This window comes from Cupressus sempervirens, chromosome 5 (assembly GCF_028749045.1).
Source record: "Cupressus sempervirens isolate cs-2001-9-10 chromosome 5, ASM2874904v1, whole genome shotgun sequence".
Lineage (NCBI taxonomy): Eukaryota > Viridiplantae > Streptophyta > Pinopsida > Cupressales > Cupressaceae > Cupressus > Cupressus sempervirens.
Window position 1 is genome coordinate 965,388,634 of NC_143122.1, and position 20,094 is coordinate 965,408,727.

Here is a 20,094-nt window from a genome sequence, read left to right on the forward strand (position 1 = left end):
ACCACCTCCACCACTATAAAAGCTAAGGACTAGGGTAGCTACTATTGTCGATCAATCTATAAAGCTAACAATAGAAGAGGCTACTAAGTATAGTGAACCTCAAACTAGGAGAAGGAGATTGGTCAAAGGACCACCTATCAGATAGATCAAAACAATTGAAGAGTTATGTGATAGCTTAAGAAGAACTATAGGCCTAACTAGTTTCAAACATGTGAAATATGATACATTAGACAATGATGATAAAAATAAAGTGGAGGAAGCTATGGTAGAAATGATCGTAAATCAAAGGCTTCCTCCTAGTGCAATAGAGGAAAAGATACCAAAGGATCTATGTGATAGATTAGAGAGGAAATGGCAATAGGCTGAAGTAATAGAAAACTAGATAAGAATTGAAACACAAGTTAGAGTTATGCCTGATCTATCTCAAGAACAAAGAGATAAATTTATGAAACAATATAGGAGCATATTTGTTCCTAAATACAATTTTTTCTTATTTTTACAAAATAAAGAGGAAGCTATACAATAGTAGAGTGAATTGTTGTGGAAAAGTATTTTTGGGCTTACAACAAAGGAGGTATAAACTATGAATATTGATGATGAACGTAGTAGTAGAGAAAGCTCTAGGGTACTGAGTCCACAAGAAAACATGTCTCCTATACATGTTGACACCACTGACACTCCAAAAATTGAGCAAGCAAGAATCACTAACAAAGAATAAGATGGTGAAGATAAAGAAGATGATAAAAATGATAATGCTATTTCAACATCTCAAATTGAGGTAAACATAGAATTAAATAAGGCTGAACCAAGTTGTACTATTATTGTCTCAAACACAAATGCACAAGTAAGACTAAGTGGTGATACCCCTTTACCAAATCCTAAGGCATTGTTGAGCAATAAAAATCCTTCATTGAAAAGGAAGAGAAGAGAAATAAAAGAAATGTCACTAGATATTGAAGTTAGTCTAGATGAACATATTGAGATACCCCAATTTGATTTGGAAAATCTCACCTTCTAGAAAAACCTTTACTACAAGAAATTTTGAAAAAGAAAAGAGGCAAGAAGATCACAAGAGAGAGCTAAAGAAACAATAAACATTGCAAGAAGAATTGAGACCAAGGTTATGAATAATTTTTTTGTAACTATAGCAAAGAAGAAGGTGCTATTATAGGATAAAGCATATATAATGATGGATGTTGTACAAAGGGTATTGCTGGCTCCTAATTTAACAAATTAAAATATAAACAAGAAACTAGACCAATGCATCTAAGACTAGCAAATTCCTATGATGGATGCACTTGACTATAATCTTGGGCTAACTATAAGGTTAATTTCTTCTTCTTCTTTAGGCTCTGCAAGACCTAGGTGGGTGGACCTTAGATTCTTTATAAGGTACCAGTGTAAAGGCATATAACTAAATCTCAATAATAGAAAAAACCCCTTAATCTTCTATGTTTATGCAAGCATTCATGGGTGAAATAGCTAAAGATAGAGCACATGAACCTAATAAGCCAAGTGAGGGAAACTCTTTCAACTCTTAAACATAAATGGAAAGATATTTAATTGATAATTTTGATCTTAGCATAACCTGGGTATGCAGCAGTAGAGAACATGCACCCTCTAAGTTGACCAGTTCCTTATCCATTGGGCATCAACTAAACCTTAACATACACATGGACACCTGGAGTATACTTGTATATCTAGACATATGATCTATCTATCTAACTTGCAAATAGACATCAATCTTCATAAAAACTCTCATACTTATGGTAATATCCCCCCGGTGAAACCTACAACCCTATCCATGTAAACAAGCATTTACTTGGATCTTTGTTCCAATAGAAAATTTATCTAGACATACAACTTTAAGGGATTGAAATTGAATTTAAGATCTTAGTTCTTAAACAAAAAATATTGCAAATAACAGAGAAAGGAGATGAGAATTAGAATGAAACTAAGAGAAATGAAGCTCTTGTATTAATCTCATTGAAAACATTACATCATCTATATGTCAAAATTCAGAAAATAACACCAAGGAATGATTGTATATCTTAAAGTGCTTCAAAAAAAATACAATACTACTATTCATAATAGAGGAATACTAAGGAAAATGGTATCACAACTCTAAAACTAGAGCCAACCTTGTGGTCTCACTAGTCATAAAAATTGGAACACCTAAAAGAAAGATATATAGAAGAGAAGGTATTTCTAGAATTGCCATATGAAACTGACATGTGTCCCACTAAAATATCTTCAATCTAATGTTTTTTGAAACTGATTTTCCTTCATCTGCCTTCAATTAAAACCATAAATGATGCAAAAAAGTATCTGATATCCCTAAAAATAATCAACAAAATATCTTCATAAGAAAATATCAGATACACATCAAATCTATTCTAGAAACTTAAAATTTGATCTTGGCATGTCACTTCTACTTTTGTCGTTAAAAAATTCATTTCTTCCAACTTCATTTGAAATAATTATATCATCCAATTTTACTTTTATAGCTACTTAGGGAGTTAGTTATGATGAAATTCTTGCTATATCTGATCTTAATTTTATCTAAAACATCAATTCAACATTTGCACTGAGAAAGTCCTAAAATCACAAAACCTCCTATAGCTTCTTCTAGAAAATACCTATACAAAAACTAATTGTAGAAATGGAAAATTTATTTCTTCCCAGTTTTGATAGTATGGTATATTGCACATTTCAGACAAAAATTGTGCCCCTTCGATCGATTTCAAAATTCAGCTTCTGGACTATGAACAAGATTATAAAATTGAAAAATTTAAAGTATCCATATAGTTGAACTATATAACATCTTAAATTTAGTCAAAACTCTCAAAAACATGCATTGAAATTTTTGGATTTTGATTTTTATATATTTCATTTTCCCAATCCACATCCCCTGCCAAGTGTCGATCCTCCATTGGTTAAGCCCCACATCTTCTTATGCATCTATTTCCTTCAATTTCTTGTAACATCTTAACTTCAAAATTTTTCCATTTATGATCCTACAACATAGTTGTAACATCGTTCCATCTCAAATTTCATCTCCTAACTGACATAGGACCATAGGCCCTCCTCTCCCTTTGCATGATCTTATGAAATTTTGCAAGATCATGAATCCTTAAATTTTGCCTCATGACCTTATGAAATTTTTTAAGATCATGGCCTCCTTTACACCTGATGATCTCATGATGGGCCACTTGGATTGTGCCATGTAGCACTCCCTCCTTAGCGTTGAAGGTCAAAACTTTACCTTTGTTTGTAGTCAACTATCCTATCTGTAGGTTTTTGGGCCCTCATGCTAACCTCATCATTTAAAAGTCCACACTTTTAAGACACACTATCTTGGGAAAGTTTTTTATTTAAAAAAGATAGAAACTCCTCCCACCATCCATGTGGGATATTGGCAGTAGATCCATCTACCTTATTCATGTCTTGGACACAAATGCTTCCATTTTTTCCCATGCCATGGATTGTTCCTTGCTAGTGCCACAACTTCAAATTGCCTCCCCTTTTGGAGCTCCTTATACATGCTACAGCTTCCTCTGATGGCAACCTTGCTCTCTAACATGGGGCTCTACCTTTTCCTTAGCATGGGGATCCCTAGCTTCTTCGTGGAGGTCTAATCCCTCTTTAATCTGCAATGGTCTCCTCTATTGGTGCCTAAATTTGAGGTAGATGCTCTTCTTCCCCTCATGCACATGGATACCCACATTTCATACTATCACCATGGAATGGTTTTACACTATTTTATGCATACACTGCCTCTTCATCATTCTACCCTTCCTATGTCATTGACCCCATTTGCTTCTGACATGGACCTCTATTGTCCTTTCTGTGCTATGGCATATTCTTTGGTTCTAGCCCTATAATTTCTCCTATCAAGCTATGACTACTTTCTCCTTGCTATGGCATGAATGCCATTTGTTGATTGATTTCTACCTGGTGTCTTCCCCTTCAATGTGGAGCTGAGAACTGCTCTCTATATCAAATGCTCATCTTTGTCATGTACGTGCCCTACTTTGACCTTGGGCATGGAGTTGGGTGGAAGTGCTCAGATTCTTAAATTGGGTTTCGCCATGGGCCATTTGTTGAGCTAGAATTCCACTTAAATCTTCTTCCTTGGGATGTAATACAAAGCATGAACAAAACCAAAACACTAGACAATAAGCTAATAAAAAATAAATAGGAAGTCTTGTAGAGGAAAGGAGTTCCAATGTAAAAAGAGGATGGGTCAATGCTAAAAGAATTAGGACTAGGAAATTTGGAAAAATTGATGCTCAAAAGTCCCCTAAGGATCTCTCTCTGAGGCAAATATTTTCAAGCTCTTTTTAAAATCCTAATGTAAAGGATTTTTGAACAATCAAAAAGGTGATGCTCCACTACTAAAGATGGGTCATCAGGATTTATAAATTTGAAACTAGGTTTATACATGAGATCTATAATCTACTCTGACAATAGAAAGATGGATCCCCATATTCGCACATATGAAGCTAATTGTTCTTCAAAAATGGAAATACAAATGTCCATTCCTAGATTTTAAACAATCTCTACTTCCCCCCAAAATCCAATCGGGACGGAGCATCAATAGTATTGAACTTTGTCTCCTTGTACATTATTTTTGCATACTCATTGGATACTGATTTAATAAAAATGATCATAGCATGTTGTTGATCTGATGGAATTAGTCGAGAGCCAAAGTGGGTTTGGCTATTTTTTTGTTTATTTTTCGAACAACTGACATGCAGAGTAATCCATTGAGCATCTTGAACTGATTAAAATCAAATTTAACCACTAATTGATCATTAAAAACTCATTTAGCCTATTTTTTGTCAACTTGTGATTTTTTGATAATAGGGCCTGTCGACTGGCTTTAAAAATTGACCCAATCAAATAATAGGGCTCTGAAAGCTAATATGTTGATAATCTATTATGCATTCTTGCATCCTATCATATAATATCACATGAAGACCATTCAATCAAAATATATTGACATTCAAAGTTGCCTAGTTGAAACTGCCTATAGATAAACTTGTTAGAAAACCATAAAATGCATTTGGTTTTGGCTTTGAAAATTGGTTAAATGGATGCTTGAAGGCTTGAAAACCAGGGAATTAGTTCATTACCATGGGGAGAACATAATTTGATATTTTTACTTATGATGAATCATCAAACATATTTGGCGAGCATGCAAAGTAGGCTACTTAGAATTGCAGAACAAGGGACAATAGTGAAAAGTTCTTTTTGCAAATGGAATTGCCTTGGGAAAGTGTGTAGACAGATTTGTCAAGGTTTACAAACTAGCACACTTGAAGTATTTTTAGAGTAGAATGTAGGGGTACAAACCATTTGATTCAGGACATTATGGATTTAAAGTTATGACATCCCAAATAGGGCTCCTGATCATTTTGCATTTCTGATTACTAGCGAAATGTTATAAATTGCATTCAGAATCACATTTGAAAATTGATAAAATAGATTCATCACAAGCTCAAATCTGGAGTAGAGAAAGTATGTGACCTTTAGAATGCAAGGCAAAAGGAATTTTCTTAGTATGGTCAACTAGGTCAAAATCATAATTGATCAAATAGGGCTTCCCAAATTTCTAAGAAATATTTATCAGCATGACAAAGATAAGTAACCAAATTTGAGGGACTCAAAACCTAGTCAAATGGATTCAAAATAAGCTATAAATTGGAAAATATGTTCTTTGATATGCATATTAAAAATCACCAAAGTGGTAGGTCATGAAACATTTTTGGGTAAAATATATTCAAAGGCAAACTGGGCTATTGTACACTATTTGACACTTGGGCAGAATTGTGAAATATGACACTAGCTCAAAATGAGACTTCACCAAATCAATCGAGATGACAAAATAACAATATGAAACACATGCATATTCCAAATGAAGGGTGTTATAAAAATGAAATGCCACCTAGGCCTTGAAATGATAGCTAGTTACATATGCATGAAAAGTATTCATAGGGGCTCATAATGACTAAAAATTTGGAATGGACACTCAAAATGGGAATGCAATTTTGAGTACCATCAGGTACAACATGCATACACAATTTTATTAGATGTTCCAAAATTATAGATGATATTCAAGCATAGGTAGATATGACTCAAGCTGAGATGAAGGCATATAATAGTGTTATCTCAGAGTTAGCAGTATCTTGCATAAATTACTATAATGTTCTATTGAATGCTTAAGCAACAATGAATGATCTTGATGATTTTGAAAACACCATGAGATCCATGTTGATCTCAATTTAGGAAATGTTGATACCTCATTTGGAGGTAATATAGAGAGAATAAAAAATAGCCTAGGATCTTATTACAGAAGATCATAACCTACCAGTGGTTGAGAGTTTGATTGATTTACCTACAAGATCACAATTGCAGAATCAAATTTTGGAGGTAGCAAGGACCACATGGAGTCATGCATTGGCCATGATTACTAGAGTTCACAAGGAATTTATTGAAACATATAGATTACTTCAATTCTTTCAACCTTAGCATTAGTGACATTAAATATTTGAAAACAATAGGGAAATGCATATAAGGGAAATGAGTAAATGAGTATATAGAAGCAACATCATGTACATGTATTGAATAAAGGCTATAAAGAATTTTTGGATTCATTTTTTACAAATCGTAAGACTTAGGGGGAGAGCTTAGTTTGGGAAAGCTCATTCATTTTTGAATTGATATGACAAAGTGTAAATATATGACAAAGTGTTTTTTCCACTAATATAAAAGGGGGAGATTGTTAGTATATCTACTCTTTGTTGTCTATTAGTGTCAATCACTTAGTTATTTACAAGGTAGAGTTAGAAGATCATCACTGTGATCGAGCTACTCTACATAGGTTAGGTCATGTACATAAACTAGTATGTACCAAGTAATTGTATAGAAGTTGAGTAAAGTATGATATATGGACCGAGTTCATTTAGTGACTGAGTATAATTCCAAGTATATTAGTAACAAGTGATATATTATGTGCTAAGCACAATATCAAGAAGTTAATAAACACCAAGAAAAAATAATGCTAAGCACCAGTAACAATAAAGGCTGATCAATACAAAGTTCATATAAAAGCTTAGAAAGGAACAAAGTTTTAGGAAACATGATTATCAGGCTGACTTGGAAGGTATATTTTAGTTTTGAAGAGGTTGTTATAGAATATTTAATACTTTTTGAGGTTATTATAGAATATTTACATGGTGTGGATCACATATCCCCATGTCTATGTTCAATGATCAAGATGAAGACGCAAAACATGTAAACATTTAGAAGACTCTTGTTAATGTTATAATTTTGTCAGATAAATTATATTATATATATGAGATATATAATATATGTCAAATATTATATATGGGATAATTAACTTATATTAAGAGTGATATATATATATACATATATATATATATATATATACATATATATATATATATACATATATATATATATATACATATATATATATATATATATATATATATACATACATATATATATATATATATATATACATACATATATATATATATATATGTATATATATATATATATATGTATGTATATATATATATATATATATATATATATGTATGTATATATATATATATATATATGTATATATATATATATATATGTATATATATATATATATGTATATATATATATCACTCTTAATATAAGTTAATTATCCCATATATAATATTTGACATATATTATATATCTCATATATATAATATAATTTATCTGACAAAATTATAACATTAACAAGAGTCTTCTAAATGTTTACATGTTTTGCGTCTTCATCTTGATCATTGAACATAGACATGGGGATATGTGATCCACACCATGTAAATATTCTATATATATATATATATGTATATATATATATATATATATATATATATATATATATATATATATATATATATATATATATATATATATATATATATATATATAACCATTATAATATTTTAAGTATATATTACTTGTGTTATTACTATAACCAATGTAAGTTAATGTGTTAAAGAGACATGTCTCTTCAAGAGACATGCCTCTTTATTTGACATATCTATATTCATTCATATAGTAACTTGGAAAAAATATAAATATCTACAAGTGCTATTACAAGTTACAAAATATAGTAATTGATCCTATTTCACTAACATGGTATCAGAGCTAGGTTATCTTTCAGCTTGTAAAATTAATAAGTGACTAAGTTGTATTTTTGTGTATTTGAATCTTATTGGAGAAATCAATAAGTTTGAAGATCATTCCTTATTGCATCAGAGGCTACGTTTGAAATGGATACAACTACAATGATTAAATATACAAGGTCGCAACGTTAAATGGACAACAATATACAAACACCTTGGATGGACACATGGGTAAGAAGAGAAAGATTGGATAGGCAAATTAATGGCACTAGAAGTGACTCTATGTTTAAAATTTGATGTAAATAGAGGTATTAGTTGTATCATTAAAAAAATAAATAATTTTAATATTGGTTATTAGATGAAGCCCCATGAAAGATGTACAACTGGCTATTCATGGAAATCTAAAGTGGACAGAAAAGAAAATAAGAAAGAAAAAAATAAATCAAATCCTCCATTTGATGTGGATAATAGAGGAATTCAATGTCAATTGAATATCTAACTTCAAACTTACCATATCATCTGCTGGAAAAATACACAAACCATTGCAAAGATAGGAACTCTAGTCAAAGAGATAAATCAGAAACCAAAGGAAACATGTAAAGTTGGATAAATTGAAACTATCAATGAAAAATTCTTATCCTTCCTTCATCAAAATATTTACAAAATTCTATCTAGTGATATCATGCAGTGATTAATCAACATTTTTTATTAGTATTGGGAGATATACATGGTGGCATTGTTAAAAATTCTAGTTAGTGGAGAAGAGAAAATAATCAGGCACAATCAACAGATATGATTCTCACCTTTAGCATAGATTATGGAGGAAACTAATATGTAGGCTTGTGGCATCTTCATTGGAGTTACTTAATCTACATTCATAGGATCAACTCGCATGAAGCATAGGAGAATTAGTTGCCATGGCTGGTAGCAATAATATTTCTTCTGAAGAAAATACATTGATGTAGGACTTCAAGTTTATTTGGAACCCATTCAAGATGCTTGACGTTGTGTATGGAAATAGATGGGAGACTAGATAATGTACATATTTAATTAAGCCCAAAATATTTGACATAAAACTAAGGAATATTTTGTGACTAGATGGATGATAGTATTAATATAACAAGGTTACAAAATAGTCAAAGTGGGCTATGCCAGAGAAAATGGATGCAGCTTAGAGCTAGGAAGCAAGCAAAAATCTTTATCCCTGGAGTTATTTCTCCAATATCTAAAGATGTTATAGGTCCCTCTTTGGTAAAAGATTCATGTTGCTCAGAAATGTCACTATTGCAGATGTGGTTTCTGTAGACATTGATGCAACCAACTGAGGGGTAGACACAAGACTCATTTGTGTATAAATTGGCAACTATGCAAGCATTCTTGTTAATGCAGCTCTAAAAGAAAAAAGTAAGCTTTAGCATGTCAATGGCATAGCTGCCACAACTACAAACCCTAAGATTGCATCAATGAGGATGGACTTTCCATTAGTTATATTTGAATATTTTATCAAAGAGGGGTCCTTGTAATAATTGTTTTCATACATTAGAAAGATGGTGCATTTTATGTGGATATTGAAGATGCATACTTTCCAAGCACAGAGTTACAAGAAATAATGTTGTAAGTATTAAAGAAAGAAAATTGAAGTTTCATGTTGACGAGTTTAATAAAAAATGCAAGTTTTGTAGTATATTAAAAGGATTCTATTGAGCACACATATTTGGTATAATAAATATTAACATAATTCTACTCAAGTTATAGACACAAGACAAAAGTGGATCTTATGGGCAAATGATGTAAGAGTGGGAATTTTACATTGAGGGGGGAAAATAATAAACAATGTTCCATTCCCACTTGAACCAAATTTAGAGGGGAGATGTTTCATTCTAAAATAAACTAAGAAGGCATTTTATGAATCTATGGATTTGGACCTTCATTACAGATAAGTATTTCTCATCTTTTAGTATTACACTTATCTACTCTTTGTAGTCTCTCTCTTATTTGTACTTCTATATGTGATATAAAGAGTCATTTCCCTTATTCTTTTCCTTTGTCTACGAGGATTTTCTTGTAGGAAATAAGATTGGAACATTAGGCATGCTACCGATATTACACAAACTCAATCTTATGATAGTATCTCCAAAGAAGTTGTGATTCATTAATCGTCTGATGATTATGTTGAATAATGTGAGGCTCTGGAAGTAAATATCCTTGATCATTATGATTATGAGAGGGAGTCTAATAGTTCATTAGAGGAAACATTGGAGAAAGAGAGGGAGCAAAAAAAAAAAAAAAAAAAAAAAAAAAAAAAAAAAAAAAAAAAAATTAAAATTTCTTAAATCAAACTTTTGATGATCTTGGTTTAGAAGGAGTAGACCTTGATTGATGGATTCTCCACTAGTCAGAAACTATAACAGCTAAAGGACTATGATTCATAGGATAAAGTCTCATGTATGTAGGCTGGAAGGCCTTATGCTGTCTGGATAACCATTGACCTAAGGAAGCATGACATGACTTGCTACCAAGAGTTTAGAAGGATGACAATAGATTTAGAGGAAGTTTGATACTTCATCGGAGAGAAACTTATGCTAAGAGGTCAGAAAAGTTGATATCAAACTAAGAGGGAGAAAATTTATTCTTTGATATGTTTTTATGGTGAATTTTGTGACAACACCACTTGACAGTATTCATGGAGACTTCATGTGAAATTTTGATGTCATACATGTATGAGCCTATCCCCTATGTACATCATGAAGAAGTGATGACTTCTAAATGATTATCACTTGTATTAGGAGAAGTTGTTTTAAAGTGATGTCCTTACAATAACTTGTAGCATGATTCATTTTTGCAAAATTGTTTCATGTAAAGGCTTTATCTTATAAATCAACAACTAGGTAGTTGATATCATTAATTTGATTATCTACAAGTTGCTTGTATAGATATATTTTCAGTACTTGGTGTATATCTTGCCTTGATATTCTAATAGGCCATTACCACATTGAGTACTTGGTGGATATCATTTAGTTTATGTTCTGATAGGCCATTACTCAGAGTATTTGGTGAATATCATTTGATTGATATTCTGATAGGCCAATTCTCATGTTACCAAATATGATATCAAATAGTAATTGGTGAATATCATATGTTGATATTCTGATAGGCCAATACTTACATGATATCATATTCTATAAATCTTCTGATCAAAGATTTCCTATATGTATTATTTTTGAAATATTACCTAAGGTGTAATATCTATGTGTTTTATCCTTCTTTATTAAGAGGGAGTGTTAATGTGGGTCTGTGTTCTCTTGTGGGCCGCAGGGTAGACGAAGTGGTTGGCTGAGCTGGCAATTCTATTGGTGCCTGCTTTCTTGCATCTTGAGCTTCGTTAGACCTTCTGATAGTGTAGGGAAGCGGTTTGGTGATGTGTGTCTGGATGACATCATGGTGGGTCCTTTTCCCTTAGTGAGCTGCAAGACATGAGTTTTGATCACTGTCAGATCTTTATAGATCCATGCTTGAGGATCCCCCACATTATCAAGATGCAAGGGTTTTAATTATTGCGAGCAAGTGCCCTAGTGACACTTGTCCCAAATGATGTCAGAGGCCCACCCTTCTTGTAGGGAGATACATGATGAATTTTGACCATCTGATGTGAATAGATCCATGGCCGAGGCTTTCTCGCTTTATTAAGACACAAAGATTTTAAATATTGCAGGAAAGCACTTTGCTGCCGTGTGTCCCTGTGATCCTATCTCTGTGAGTCGTTAGGTGATGCCAAGTGGTGTTGTGTCATGCTGAGTTGTTGTACAAGTTGTCAAGGTGGTGCCAAGTGTCATGGGCCCAGATTATGTGAGAAAGCACAGAATACAAAAGATCTTCTCGATCGTTGATCTCATGGAGATCAACAACCAGGGCTTTCTTGCATTATCAAGATGTGAGGAGAATAAAAATTGCAAGGAAGAACCTAAAGGGCATGTGTCTCAGCAACCTAACTAGGGTATCAATAGTGCTAACAATTAATGTAACTGCCACGGTCAAGGTTTTGGGGTTTTGGGGTGGCGCAATTAGTTTAAAAGGGATGGTTGACTTGGGAAGACCCTATGAGGTGGCAAAAAGGTAACAGATCATTGGTCCATGTGGCCCATTCTCATCATAGTGTCTAGTTGACCTGTTGACCCTGATGATTCATGAGTTAGAAATGATGGAATTTGAGGTTCTTGCACGATCTGATCCTTGTGATCAATGCCAACCACTCCGAGATGATTGATAAGCTCAAAAAATGCATGAGAACACTCTACCACCACTGATCCGATCCATCTACCTGGTTAGGACTATTTAATGGCACCATTTCTATCTTCTCAAGGCCCTGTTTCCACAAAGATTAGATATCATTGCATCTATATCTACACCTAGATCAAATTTTCTTCAGATCTCCATGATTATTCTTTGAGGGGTTTAATGGCAGTGGTTGTAGAGTAATGTCCTAGTTATGCCTGAGCTATAAAGGCAATTTTTGAAGAATTTTGTAAAGGTCAAAACTTCTCTAATTTCTTTGATATTGCTCTACAAATCTTCAGTGTAAAATTCTCTTTGCCTCTAAATTGAATGACATCCTGCTTATCTCCTTTAGCCATTGGTGTGAAAGTGCAAGAATCCTTTTCCTCCCATTGATGTTTTGTAGAAATCTATAATCTACATGACTATATCTCTTTGACCTATGAATGACATATAAGTGAATCTCTCTTTCCTTGTGTCAATTGTTCTAGTTTTTTGATCTGAATGTGGTTGTTAAAATAAAATAAGTCTGAATGTGTATATCTTTTGGTGTCATAATGCTTCAATAGTACATGTATGGGTAGAGATTGGTTTGAACACTCTATTTTGGTGCATCACCTCTTTAGATTAGAATAGGTAGATTTGCTTCCATGCTCTCTTTCTCCCTTTTCCTCTCTAAGAATAGTTAGGTGCACCTTGATAGCAAGAGGAAGCTAGCCTTCTTTAGAGATTCAACCTCATAGTTCAAGTCCCACAGCTTGGAGGTTGTTTCCATGTTTCACAAGGTTGTCCTTAGGTAAGACTTTGGACAAGGGTGCAAACGTCTATGAAAACAAATATATTACTTGTGTTATTACTATAATTAATGTAAGTTAATGTGTTAAAAAGAAATGTCTCTTCAAGAGACATGCCTCTTTATTTAACATATATATTCATTCATATAATAACTTTGAAAACATATAAATATCTACAAGTGCTATTACAAGTTACCGAATATAGTAATCAATCCTATTTTACTAACAACTCTTCATGGAATATTTATAAAGTGATGATCTTAACCTAGATCAAGAGGATGTGAGAGCTAAGAAAGTGGTCGTATGTGTGCATGTGAAGAGAAGAGAAGGAAATTAGAAGTCATTCAAGGGTTCCATTGTCATCTAAAAGAACAAGTGACTTATTCATAAGCAGTGAAAGTGGAAGGGAAAAAAGAGAGTATTAGATCAAAGGAGAGGATCAAATAGTAAGAGAAGACTCAAAATCATCTTGCAGATCAAACTGAGAGTTAGGTATTGAGTCAATTTTAATAGTCTTGAATTAGGGTAAATCTTAACACATTGGTCTTAACAGATCTTTGTAAACCTCTTAACAGAGTCCTTACTTAGTTGTAAGTGTCAAATCCTCTAAAAAAGTGAAAACTAAAAGTTTCTTAAGTCTTTAACATGATAGAATTCTCACAAAGTAGATGATATATTATGGTAAAACATTGCAACTTTAATTGGTTAACTTTATTACTATAGTAGTGAAGATTTGTGGGTGTCATCCCCACCCTAGTTTTACCTTCACCTTGGAGGGTTTTTGGGTAACAAATATTGTATTATGTGTTATTACTTTCACGCATGTAATTGAAGTGATTTACAAGTTACAACAAGTTTACATTTATTGTATTAAATCCATAGGTTATTATTGGATATGGATGAATTTATGAAAAAGTATGTTATAAATTTTGATTCACCCCCCTTAATATCTAGTTTACTAAAAGTATGTTATAAATTTTGATTCACCCCCCTTAATATCTAGTTTACTAAAAGTATGTTATAAATTTTGATTCACCCCCCTTAATATCTAGTTTACTACTCCATAAATCAACACAAGTGTCTACTAGCTTTGACATTTCTAAATGGAACAAGGGAAAAATTATTTTATTAACTAAGAACAAAGTTGTGTCCCTAATTCTATCCTCTTTATTTGATTGTACTTCTATCTGAGCTGCATTAAGTTTAGTTTTTTCCTCATCCAAATCTTCTTTAGTATAGAACTCTTGGTGTTGGTGTGTGTTTGGAATGTCAATGATATGTTCAGTAGAAGGAAGTGGAGTAGTAGATGATGTACTAGGTTCTTCCATAATTTTCAACTATCATTTCCTTTTCTTCAAATTTGCAATAATTCACTCCATTCATAATATTTTCTTCTCCTCTCATCATAAGCTTCTAGAACCTTTTCAAACCTAGTGTTCAAATCAATAAATTTCTTCTTGTCTTTTTTTGCAACATCTAAGCTGAAATTAACAACTTCTTTACTCATGAGGAAAAATTTCTCATTGTTTGTATCAAAGACTCTATACACTACAAGACTTTATGTATGTTTTGAGTTTGATACTTCTTGGTGGGCCTTATGATCTCTTCTATATTTCACCTCCTTATGGGCTTCCTTGATTTCCTCCTTAGTTCTAAATTTAGTATCCTTTTCCATCCTAACTGCACTAAAAATCATTTCATTAGAAATGTCCCACTCAAGTAGTACTAGAACACCAACACCCTTGAGAAAATGTCTGCCCCATTCAGGGGTTATTAGACCAAAATTTTGCATCAAATCATCTTTAACCTCTTCCTTAATTTTAGAGTCCTATCTATTAAGTTTCTTTGACTATATTTTCTTATACTTTTCCTCAAAATTAGAAATATTAGTCCTCCACAAAAATTGAATGAAGGCCCTAGACTTGAAAAAGTCATCATTAGACACAAATGTTTTGGTAGCCTACTCTATGAAAAGATCCATTTACCTCCCCTTATAATCTCCAACTGTGAGGTCTAAAAGTGGCAGGGGGTTCTTGAGGTATTCCTTCTTTTAATTCTGATGTTGTTATTAAAACATCATCCTAGCCTTCCATTTGTTTTAATTTATCTGTTAATGTATCCTCACTGTCAGAATGTATGAGAGTCTGGGAAGGTGAGTACTCCTCCATCCTTGATGAAGATCCCACTTTTAGATTTTGCTTCTTGATTGCTGGTTCTGAAAGTGGGCTTTCAGAGTCCTGCCCCGAATAGACTAGCATAGGATGTGCTTTCACTTTTCTAGCAACTACATATCCAACCTTTCTCTGGAGGGTGTACTATCCAAGACTGATGATTGTTCTTAATAATCTTCTTTTCACCTCCTTAACTTGATCTAGATATATCTTTATTAATTCCTCCTTTTTCTCATTCAATGTTTGCATAATTCCAACAAAATGTGTATTATCTCTCCAAAATTTTATGTCTCCCAAAGGATCATACTAGTTATCTAATGCATTAATAAATTCAATAACTCTACTAAAAACTCTCTATTTTTCCTTTTTTACTTCCTATTCCTATAAAGAATACTCATTTCTAATTATATCCCCAAGATAGTAAAACATATGATTATAAGTTTTAGTTTTAGTTCTTTCTTTAAACATTTCATAAAATCACTCTGGGTCTATAAACCTAGGATGAGATTAAGCCATATAATATTTTTCTAGGAACTTACCTAGGTGTCCCCATCCTCCCTTTGTTATCACAAATGGTAAGCCACTGTGAAACTTGGAAAAATTATCCCTCTAGATCTCCCTACCAACTCTCTCTCTTCAAGCCCTCCAACTTTCCACATAAATTCTAAAACACCTACCTTTAATGGTACTTGGTAGGGAAGGACATGAGGCTTCCCCTAGAATCCATATATTCTGAAAAAAGTGGAGACAAAGTATGGGATAATATATCCCCAATCATGATTAACCTTCAAACCCTTAGCATGATCCTTAGGTTTGATCAACTCCACCAAGGGTTTGGGAATTTGAGGGTTGTCTTGGAGTAACAATGCCCTCATCTTCGATGCAAAATATCAATAAAATTGGACAAAACTAGGATTAGTGGCCTCCCAACTCATATAAGAACTCTACAATTAAATTGGTAACTATTCACCATCTCTTTTTCATTCCAATTTTATATCTTTTCATAAGACAAAAATACCTTTACAAAGACACATGTACATGAGAAAAGAATACCAACCAAAGGGTTTATCAACCTTACCCTTACTTATGCCTATTAACCCATTATGTATCTCTTTAGCCAAGTGGAAATAAAATCAAATATGGAGCTCATTCCATACTGCAATATTTGGGCCATCATGAACACTAGGGGTGATAAGACATGCTCTTGCTCATCCATGCCAAAAATCTTACAAAGAGAAATATATAAAGCCTCTGCCCTAGGATTGAAATATCTCTTCAATAGAGGCCCTTGGGTAGATGGTATTACTACTATCAACTTCCTCAACTTAGCAAAATGCTCTTTCAGTGGCCCACCTCATAGATATACCCTTTGTGCATCACATCTCACTTGCAAATCATCGAAGTCAATTTTCTCATGTAGAGAAATGTTGGGGTTCAACATAAAAACTTCTCTGATTTCCTTAGTTGTAACCTTAAAAAGGTTATCTCCAAAATGGTTCTTCACTATCCATGGTATAAGGTAATACCTCTTGTCCATTGTGGTCAAAAAGTCAACATCTATAAACATATATGGAACAAAAAGTCTCCCAACATTAAATTCCAAGACATTTCTAAGTAGTGCATCATGGTTCCTCTACAAAAACCATCTTTTTAATAATTCTAGGCCACCAATTGATGTCTCTGCATCTCTCAATAAATTCCCCTTGTCATAAAAACCTTCATCTATTCTCAATCTAGGGCTTTTTGGAATCAATTCTTCACCTTTTGTAGTTTTGTTAGGTGAGGTGGTCAATTTTTCTAGGAAGTCATCATGGACATTCCTATTTTGGTGTTTAGCCTTTTCTGAGAAATCATTTTGTGGAAGCATCTTTCACAACTTTGAATATTTTCAAGATAGAAGAACTTTTACTAAGAAGGGTAAAATCTTACAAGCACTCCTCACAAATTGTAACTGCAAGAAACTTCATTCTAATTGCAATAATTCACAAATTGAACAATACTAAAAATCTATCTCTATTTGCTATGCTCAAAAGATTATGCATTGTGCAAAATGAGGGAGAGACATGCACATTTATTTTTAAAAATAATTTGCACAAGGAGAGTTTAATTCACCATTAAAGTCTACAATAGTTAGATTGTTCATGCAATGCAAAAGAGTTGAAAAACTAGTTGTTGATTTGAAATATTTTTGATGATTGTGATTCAAACATGATACTGAGTCATCTTTCCACTAGTGAGACACATGGAAACCTTTTGCATTGTTGAAAGACTTAAAATTTGTGCATCTTTAATCAATGATATAGAGAAAACCATGGATTACTTAATGATTAGACGATCAAGAATAGTTGTGGTTCTTTTAGTATTTCATTAGAGAGTGGCCCACTAGAAAAAATGTATCACTTAGTCACTTACTTACATTTGTTAAATATCCTTCCTATTCCTTTTGTAACTATGTGACTATCCTTGATCTATTTGATGCTAGATGGTCAATATATTCTTGTTGATGTATCATATCACTAGCTCATTAGGACATGTATCACAATGTCAAATAGTTTCTATACTTCAAATCATCACAACTTTGGGTAGCGACATAGTGAAAATTATTTATTCAACTTTGATAAACAGTTAAAATTTTTTTTTTTTGATTTCAACCATAGGCCCACCTTGGACTCAAAGCTTAATCTCGTTATGTCACATATCTTATCTACTGAGCATCTTTTCATCATGACAAATAAATGTCCATTGATCCATCTTTGATTTGATGATTTGGAAGTCTTTAGTTTTTTTCCTTAACTATGACCCACTAAGACACACATCACCATGTTTAATAGTCACTATGATTAATGTCCTTGTTAATCATTATGGCGATAAAATGAGGATCATTTTTTTCCAATTTAATCAATGGTTGGGATCAATAATTTAACAATTGCATATAGTGAACCCTAAGCAAACCACAACTTGACACCTATTGTTTCTTGACACAATTGTCTTGTTGAAACTTACAAACCTTCTAGTCCCTGTTGATATAAGAGTGTTTTGAAAAGAACTAGTAATGGAATAGTCATTATTTTGTCAATGATGTCAAACCTACTACCTACTAGTGAGGCAATTGGTTTTTGGTCTAAAAGCTCTCATTTAGTTGATCGATGAAGAGGATATGAAAAGAGGAGATAACAATAGAACCTAGAGAAAGGTTGAGTTATTTGGTATGTAAAAGAAGTACTAAGACCGAGTAAGAAATTGATACTATAGTGTATTATTTATCTACTTAAATTTTGAAATGAAAGATTACTCAAGTCAAGGCTTGACAAAGATCAAGTAAGAAAAGTGTCTACCAAGCCTTGGTGAGCAATTAGTGCAAGCTGAGCTGAAATCAGTAGAAGCTGAGTGAAAAATAAGAGGTGCCAAGAAAATATGAAAAATAGTACAAGCCAAGTGATTGTTAGTATATGCTGATTAAATTTTAGTTGGTGTTGAGCATTAACAAACTTTGGTGTTTGCCAAGTGAACTAGTGTTGGCCGAGTGACGAAATAGTATAGTTTTCAAGTGATAACAAATAGTGTTAAATCAAAGATTTAACAAATCTAAGTTGACTATTTTATTTTCTTGAATTGTGTGAAGCATGTGAAAGATAATTATGATGAGCTGGTGGTATAGAATTCAAGGTGAACCATTTTGAGGAAAATTCAATGAATATTTTAGAAGAACTTTCTAGAGGAACCAAATGGAAAGTGGGAAGAATCATTGTATCCTACCTAATCCTGAAATGGATGATTGTGGTTAAGTGGCAAAAGATCTAAATTCTCTATTTATAGAGATAGTTGGTCAGAAGCAAAGGTTTTCATGTGCGAGAACCTAAGGAAGTAAAGTGGTCTAAGGTATTGCTTATAATAGAAGTGACTACAATTGGCATGCAAAGCAAGAAGGCTTAAGAGTATGAATGCTTGAAGGGTGAACAAGCTAGTCAAGCTAAAGTGTGTGAATGCTAAGTATAATGGAGGACTAAAATAGAGATCAGTAATATGCAAGTGAGTTGTAATTTTTTTATCAAATTAAGCCTTATTGTTACTTTCTAGTCATTGTATTAGTCTAGGGTAAATCCTTTGGATTAAGGTTTACCTAACAGTCATTTGCAAATCCTTTAACTGGGTGACATTCTAATGGAATGGTCTAAAGTCCTCTAACAAGGGTCACTCCTAACATGGTGATTGAAATCTTTTAACTAGGTCACATTTAACAATGTGTATTATAACCTTTAATAGGGTTGGAATTTCATAAGGAATCACTTCAAAAGAGTGAGGTTTAGTGGCATGTTACCAGTGGTTTTTCCCAAATTGGGTTTTCACATAAAATCCTTGTGTAAAATTGTGTGAATGTTCTTATGTTGTTTTATGTTTGCATTTCTACAAAGTTGTTTTGACTAAGGACAACAACATACAAAGTTTATGTATTGTATGATCTAATGGATGCATGCGTGATAAGGTTTTATGGATATGGGTCTAGTAAGCATTGAAAACTTTTATTTGTACATCTAGACCTTGGATAATTGATTCACCCCCCTTCTTGGTTATTCTAAAGAATTCCAATAGTCCCACCCTATCCAAATGTCTTCATGTCACTTTGTTTCTTTCATTATAAATTATACACATTTATTTGGAAAC